The 8,176-nt window shown below is 38.7% G+C and overlaps 1 pseudogene; it reads left to right on the top strand.

Annotated features, from left to right (window-relative positions):
* Positions 1 to 3,701: 3,701 nt before the first annotated feature.
* LOC132499859 (DNA replication complex GINS protein PSF2-like) lies at positions 3,702 to 7,877 on the top strand (annotated as a pseudogene).
* The last annotated feature ends 299 nt before the right edge of the window (positions 7,878 to 8,176 follow it).

Below are 8,176 nucleotides of genomic sequence, written 5' to 3'. Positions count from 1 at the left end.
TTCAACAATTAAATATAGAGTTATCAAGCCATGAAAATACACAGAGGAAACTTAAATGTATATTGCTAAGTGAAAGAAGCTAGTCTGAAAAAATTTCATATTGATGATTCCAATTCTATGACATTCTGGAAAAAGCAAAATTATAGATGGTGAGATCGATGATTGCCAGGAGTTTGGTGGAGAGGTGTTGAATAAATAAAGCACAGAGGATTTTTTAGTGTGGTGAAAGTATTCTCTGTGATTTGTCAAGTTCCGTAGAACTTTACAGACAAAAAGTGAACTTTAACATATCAAAAATCCTTTAGGAGATTGGGGGATCTTAGAAAGGACTGAAGACTGTTATCAGATAATCTCACATTTTTACAAAATATGAATAAATCACACTAAGGGAGTCGGAGGCAGGGGAAGGTGATGAACTACATAACTGGAAATGAGTGGATTCTTTGACTGAAGGCAAAAGGAAGAATAACACTGTCTTCCATCTGATAAAGTTGTTTTCCATGGAGGCGTAAGTTAACAATTCTAATGCTGCTATACATGTATCCTGGAATTGAACAATTATATCAATGAATGGTGGATGATGAGAGTCAGATTTCTCACTGTTCAAGTAGGAGTTTATATATAAGCAAGGAAGAAGGTTAGAATGGTCCATGTGGTAACAGACAGGAGACATCAGGATGAACCCATATTTAGCTTAATATAGATACAGATGATTACATATAGAAATATTTACAGATATATGTATATACACAGGTTAGTATACACACATATATTTCTTTTTTCTGTCAACTAAGAAGGCCTAAAGCAATGACATCACAATAGCAATGAGCATACCTAACATACAGATCTTGGTTTCAAAAACCTTTATCCAGCAAAAGGAAACAGCAAAACTCACATAAATAGCAGATTCCAGGACTGGGGCAGGAAATATACAAGATGAGTCTGGAATATCTTGTAGAGCCCAAAAGGAAGTAAGTCCTCAGAAAAACTTCACGATGATGGGGGCATGTCAAAGGGATATAGGAATCGACTGAAAAAGCTCCCAGTAGCCCCAGAAGGAACAATTTGATAAACAAAATATTTAAAGTAGTATAAAATACATATCCATGAGGCTATATTGATATTAATAAGTAATTGAATAAGTAAATGGAAGGGAAAGAAGAAACAAATTTTCCATGCAGAAGAATTACAGATAATTTATGAGATACTCTGCCCTAGAGGAAGGGCACATAACTTTCTGCCCCTTCAGTGTGGACTGGGCATAATGACTTCCTTTCAATGAGTACAGTAAGGAAAGAGGGGTTACTAACTTCACAGTGGAGAAACCTGACAAACACTACCTCAGCCAGGTGATCAAGGTCAACATCAATAGTGATAAATCGTGTTGATAGTATGTATTATTGATATAATATGATGAAAATGGCACTTTACCTCTGTGGTCTTCCTCCTAAAAGCCCATAACTCCAATCTCATCATTAGAAAAACATCAGACAAATTCCAGTAGAAGGGCATTCTACAAAATGCCTGACTAATACTCCACAAAACTGTCAAGGTCATCAAAACTAGAAAATTCTGAGGAACTGTCACAGCCAAAAGGAGTCTAAAGAGACATGACAACTAAATGCACTGTAGTATCCTGGATGGTGCCCTGGAACAGAAAAAGAACCTTAGGTAAAACTAAGGGACTCTAAATGATATGGACTTTAGTTAACAATAAGGTCAAGATTGGTTCATTAGGTGTAACAAATGTATCATGATAACATAAGATGTTAATAATATGTGAAACTGGATGTGGGGTGCATGGGAATTCTCTGTACTATCTTCTCAATTTTTTAAAAAATCTAAACTGTTGTAAAAAATAAAGTCTACTAAAAAAAGAGAAAGAAACCCACTCCTAATCATAAGAAAAGATGCTACAATTATTCTTATTTTAAAAAAGTGAAACAAGGATTATACCACATGCTTCTGAGTTCTCAATGCTGTTCTACTTTGGGGAGTTCCCCCCCCAAAACACTCCAGCAATATAGGAATATTCTCAACTGTTCCAGTCAAAAATAGTAACTTTCAAAAATGGTGAAAATCAGTCACTTTCAGTCAGCTTGACTGTCAACATAACAAGAACACACAGCAAGTTAGAATTATAATCTCTCTTTCTCCACCTTGAGTGTGAAAAATATACCCATCTTTATTTTCCATAGTAATCTTGGGTGTTTTTATCTAGACATGTGTTAGCTGTGTAAGATAAATGAAGGGTGGAAGAAAATAAAGGCTTTAAGTTTAGTTGCACATCAAATAGTCCCCAGACATAGTCATTAATAAAAAGATGCCTGAAGTTTAATCAACCATAAGTTGCACTTCTATTTTTTTTTTTTCATTGTAAGGATATGTTTTACAAAATCTACTTAGAGTAAGAAGAAATGGCTAAAAAATAAAATCAGTTTAAAACATTTAAGAGAAAAGGACTTAAGAAATAATATGTGGCTTCACACTTAACATCAATTGTTTAGTTAAAAACAATGTTAATAAGTTATTAATTATCAGTAACTGACAGAGTGATAAAATAAGCTATTGAAGAAATTTGCTACATATTAATCTTTAGATAAAATACAACATATTTTCAGCAATCCATTTTCTTATTATTCTAATAACATACAAGCTAAGAGGTTTTTCAGGAGCTATAACTGTATAGATATTCAATTACATTATTTTAAAGAGGAAGCTGAGGTAAATTGCTCCTTATATCTCCTTTCTCTGACTGCATCCAAAGTCCATGCATTTTGAGGCCCAATTCTCCATCCCCTTAATCCACAATTATTTGTTTAAATGCTCTAGCATTAATTGAATTCCTAAGCTCTTACAGCTTGTAGCAGTCATCCTGGAAACTGCTATGCCTTATTAGGTATTATATTGTATAGCACTATTTTAATTTTTAGAAATTATATCACTTTTTAGCCAATTGTAAATTCTCAGAAGATCAGAACCATGTGAAATACTTCTTTGATCTAGCTTCCATTACCTGATAAAGTGCCAAACACATACTGGGCATTAAAGAAATACTTTCTGATTAATGAAATGTTGTGATCTAATCTACTCATTGAAGGAAGAATTTGTAAACATCAATGTTTAGTAATATATTGGCTTTATCTAAAAATAAATCATGGTTGAAAATGTTTTGCTAAGTTCCTTAATGGAATATCTTCTCTCTTTATTTTAGCAAAAATCAAATCATGTTTGAATATTTTCTTATCATTTTAACATAGAAAAGTTTATCATATAAATAAGATGTTGCATGTAAAGAACATACTTCTTTTTGATGAACAAGTTAAATATTAACAAAAACAACTATGTAACAGACAATAAATAAAGCCTTTATATAGACTATGTTCTCTGACAATTATGCAATAAAATTAGAAATCAATAGTAAAAGGAGTAAAAATATTCATGTCTCTGATCACCACTTTCCAGTAAAGGTAGATTATTTTTACCAAACCTCCTACTAGAAACAACTAACAATAAAGGATAAAGTAAAAGAATAATCTTCATAAAGGCAGCACAAATCTGATGAAATATTAAGGAATTCCCAGCCTGCAATCTAAGAGCAGGAGGGAAAAGGAAGATTCTAATCCACCCTGCCATAAGGCATTTGCTCTGGCTAAACCTAGCTATGGCCTGGAAGGACCCTGAAAAGCCTAGGGACACCCATGGCGAGGACTTTGATTCGTGAGCCTACCATGTTGATTTGTGACACTAAAGGCTACACGGTTAGAGTAAGGTGAACCTAAAGTAAACCCTCTGTCACTTTGCAAGGGAGTAGGGAAGGAATCCATCCTTGAGTGCCTATAAACACATGTAACCGTCATAGTGTTATAGAGCTCCACTTGTCTTTGTTGGGAATGTCCCCAAATAATCACAAACTGTAATTTAGTTTAACATGATCCTGAACTGTTAGTGCCAGTGAGCTCTGGGAAGGAATGAATGCACTCCTTCTGGAGGACACCATCTCTATTTTGCCCTTTCTTGTGAGAATGCTCCAAAGAAAAATTTTATGATAAACTCAAACTGAAAAATAACCAAGCTGGCATGATAATAAGGCAACATTTATAAAGTCTATCAGAAACAACAGAAAACAGAAGCAGAACAAAAAACTTCAGATAATTAACTTAGATGCAGATCATAAAAAAAAAGGAAGAGAAACAGAAAAAAAAAGAAAAATAGGCTTACTTCATTATTAGAATAAAAATAAGCTTGGCAGAATCAGCATGTCATAGGAAATTATTTTTAAAATTAATGCATACAGTATTGAGAGATCATTACAGTACCTGGGGTGCAAAATATAACAACTGAAATTTGAAACTCAGTGAATGAGTGTGGCAGCAGATTAGCCACAAAAAGAGAGAATTAGTAAAATGGAAGTGGAGCCAAAAGAATTCTGAAAGTAGTGCAGAGAGAAAAAAAAATGGTAGAAAACATAAGAAAGAGTTTAAGAGATACAGATGAAGAGTTAGAAGGTCTAAAATACATTTAATTTGCATTCCAAGGTATGGGACTACAAGTTCAGGGTACAAGAGTAGAGAGGACCAAGGGCACAGAGAGAAAAGCTCTGAGCCAAGGAGCAAGACTTTGTATTTACTCCCAGTATCAGGGGGCATGACAGTGACTTGTGACTCAATGAAACAAACTCCTGATGTTTTCACCTCATCCAAAGCCTTATCTAGGGTAGCAAGGTCATTATTACTGACCCCATCAATTTTGAGGTCTCCTATCTCAGCAGTCACATTGCTTTCTGGGTTGGCTCATGAGGTCTGTATGACTGATCTGGGCTTGCACAGTGGCAACTATTTTTAGGAGTCCATCTTTTCTTTTTTAATTGAAGTGTAGTTAATTTACAATGTTGTGTTAGTTTTAAGTGTACAGCAAAGTTATTCAGTGTTATATATATAAAAAATATATATATATAAATATATATTATATGTATAATATATTTTTTATATAAATACATATAATATATATAAATATATGTATAATATATATACATATATTCTTTTTCAGATTTAAGATTTAGGAATCCATCTTAACTCTTGGCATCTGCTGTTATTACAAGAAAATAGCTCGAGTTTTCTCTGTAGGAAGAGTGACTTTGCTATTTTTCCCTTCATATAAAAGTTTTTTATCCCAGGAAAGCCTAGCCTTGCAATATTCACATGATTTCTTTTGTTTCTCTAGTACCATTTTAACACTTTCTCTCTGTTACTCTTGCCCATTAAGCTTTAAGTTGGGCTGTCTCTACTCTAGGAAGTTTTCCAGGTTTGCAAGGCTGATTGAATTAGTTTATCTACATTCCTTTGAGTCAGTTTCTTATTTTCTGATGGGTCACATTTATCAGCATTATTAACTCAATCTGAACCATAAGAGGCCAAACACCAGCCAATGCCCCATCTATAATTTCCCATGGGAATTGATCTCGCTCATGGATTTCTTCTGAAAGTGCCAAAGCTCTCTTCCAGCAGCCAAGATCCACTGCAAAAAAAAACCCCTGATGCTAAATGAATTTAAGTTTGGCATCATAGACTGTAGGAGGGGCTGAGCTGTAAGAAGGCTAGGCTGTTACCATCCTTCTTAACAAGCCTTATGTACCTGGCCCCCTCATCTCCCAAGCAAACCACCCAAGATTCAAATGATTTGCTCGGTTTTGCAACAGAGGTCATGAATATCCCTTGTTTCACCTGTGTGGGTGCACATCTCTATAACTGTTTTCTTAAGAGGGTCAGAAACATCTGCCCTATGCCACCCTCAAACAAATCTTAGTATCAGTTGTTACAATGGGGAAGACCTGAGGCTGACTGCCAGATTGGTAAGGAAGTCCTCCCCCAACCCCAGCTGAGAAGACAGATGGCAACACCCAGACAGTGTTTGGGCATCTATCTGTATTTGAACCTTCTTCCAGGTACTCATCTTGCAACCACCTCTCCAGTTCTTCCTCATCAACAGGCAATAAAGCAGAGGTCCATTTATTGCCCAGTTGACGATACGATTTTGTCAACATGTCACTACTGAGTCCCATGCATTTTATTCAGATCCCATTAGTTAGCCCACAAGGTCCATGTCTTTCCTCTTCCAAAAGGCCAGATCCCTGTAAGCATATCACCTATGTTGCCAAAAACCATCAACAAATCTCTGAGAGGTCAGCTAGTCTGCCAAGCTTCATGGATGCTGGCAGATGACACAAGGCAGAGATCAAAGGTGAGTTTATTGCAAATGCAGTACCAAAGCATCAGCATTTATACCATTTTTCTGAGCTCCAGTTCTTACAAGGTGACATGAATTGGGCCACATGGTGACATGAATTGGGCCTCGTATGACAGGAGAAGGGCTCTGAGCTTTGGGAACCTAAATATTTTACACTGGACAGTGAGCATAGATGCTCTTTTTTCTAGAAAGAGATAACCATCTCTATCTTCCAGGGCTGTAAGCAAACCTGTTACTTGCTTCAGAGGGAGACATTAACTCTACCATCCAAGTCTATTCTCTATAAAAATATCATTTAAAAGATCATCTGGGGAGGGCTTCCCTGGTGGCACAGTGGTTGAGAATCTGCCTGCCAATGCAAGGGCCATGGGTTCGAGCCCTGGTCCGGGAAGATCCCACATGCCACAGAGCACCTAAGCCCATGGGCCACAACAACTGAGCCTGAGCTCTAGAGCCCGTGAGCCACCAACTACTGAGCCAGGGTGCCTAAAGCCCATGCTCTGCAACAAGAGAAGCCACCGCAGTGAGAAGCCCGCGCACCGCAACAAAGAGTAGTCCTCTCTGGCCGCAACTAGAGAAAGCCCACACGCAATAACGAAGACCCAACACAGCCAAAAAGTACATAAATAGATAAAAGATCATCTGGAACAAAGGGCAGTCAGTGCCCCTGCCTGCAAGCTGTACAGAAAAAAAAAAAAAAAAAAAAAAAAGAGAGAGACCCATGTAGAATTATCTCCCAATATATCACAAGTTAAAGAAGAAAATTTCAGGAATAAATTGTTTTACTCCACCAGAGAGCTGTTGTACCACTCTTTCTGTTAGAATTATTTGGTGGCTCCCTGAATCACATGCACTTAACTATAACATGCAATGTGCAAATATGTTTTTTCATATTTTTTTCAAAAAAAAAAAAAGCTTGAAGCCCCTTTTGGAACGAAGGTTCTTCAGAGGTGGCTAAATAGTATCCATTATCTAAATCAAATATTTTAAAAAGGGAAGGGAAGTAGGAAGTAGAAGAATAGTATAATGAGGTGGGGGGTGGGGCGGGCCCTGCGCTGTGGCGGGAAAGTGGCGGGAAAGCTCCTCCCGGAGCCTGGGGCGCTGAAGGCACCGCCGCGGACGCAGCTGAGGTAGAGTTTCTGGCCGAGAAGCTGGTCACCATTATCCCGGACTTCAGTCCGGACAAGATCTACTAACTGGGGGCGACCTGGGGCTCTTCCACCCTGACTCACCAGTAGAGGTGGCCCTGTGGCTGGCGATCGACCGGACACCAAGATGGATGTGTTGGCTGCTTCCTCGCGAGTGGAGGGAGGTGGCAAAGTTGGAGAAGAGGACAGTCGTGTAGCCAAGCTCCCGTGTGTGCTGACGCCTTCGTGACACAGCAGGCGGCCCGCGCCAGGCGGGATAACTTGACCTCGATGCAGGTCAACACCCGTGGGGCTTTCCTCCCACCAGCACTCGAGCCCGTGGACAAACTCCGCACAGACCTGCAGCCTTCACACAGCGCCCAGTCTCGAGACTTCCAGGCAGAGACGGGTTTGTGGAGGCCCATGCCTGGGGCAGGAGGCCTGCCAGCGGTGTGTGAGCGCTCAGGACGCGATCGAGGGACGCCCGTTCCTGGGAGTTCTTGAGCGGCTTTTGAACGTCTGAAAAAAAGTACAGTGGAGCAAGGAATGGATTTATAACGTTGTTAGACAGCAACGGGCTTGTGCTTAGTCCTGGTGACTTTCTGTAGTTCCACACCTGTATCTTGGAGCCAGCTGTCTTTTTACGAAGGAAAGAAAAAAAGCCTTGGCAAAATAAGCGATTTTCCCCGGTGGAACCTCCGGTCTCCTGATCAGAACTGCCGTGCACAGGTGAGTGTTCGGTGACTTCACGTGTTGCTTTTAAAAGATGGAGGTATAGCAGGAGTGTGGAAGTGGCTAGGCCT

This window comes from Mesoplodon densirostris, chromosome 12, assembly GCF_025265405.1.
Source record: "Mesoplodon densirostris isolate mMesDen1 chromosome 12, mMesDen1 primary haplotype, whole genome shotgun sequence".
NCBI lineage: Eukaryota > Metazoa > Chordata > Mammalia > Artiodactyla > Ziphiidae > Mesoplodon > Mesoplodon densirostris.
Note: the sequence above shows the minus strand (reverse complement) of the source record. Positions and strands in the feature narration are given on the sequence as shown.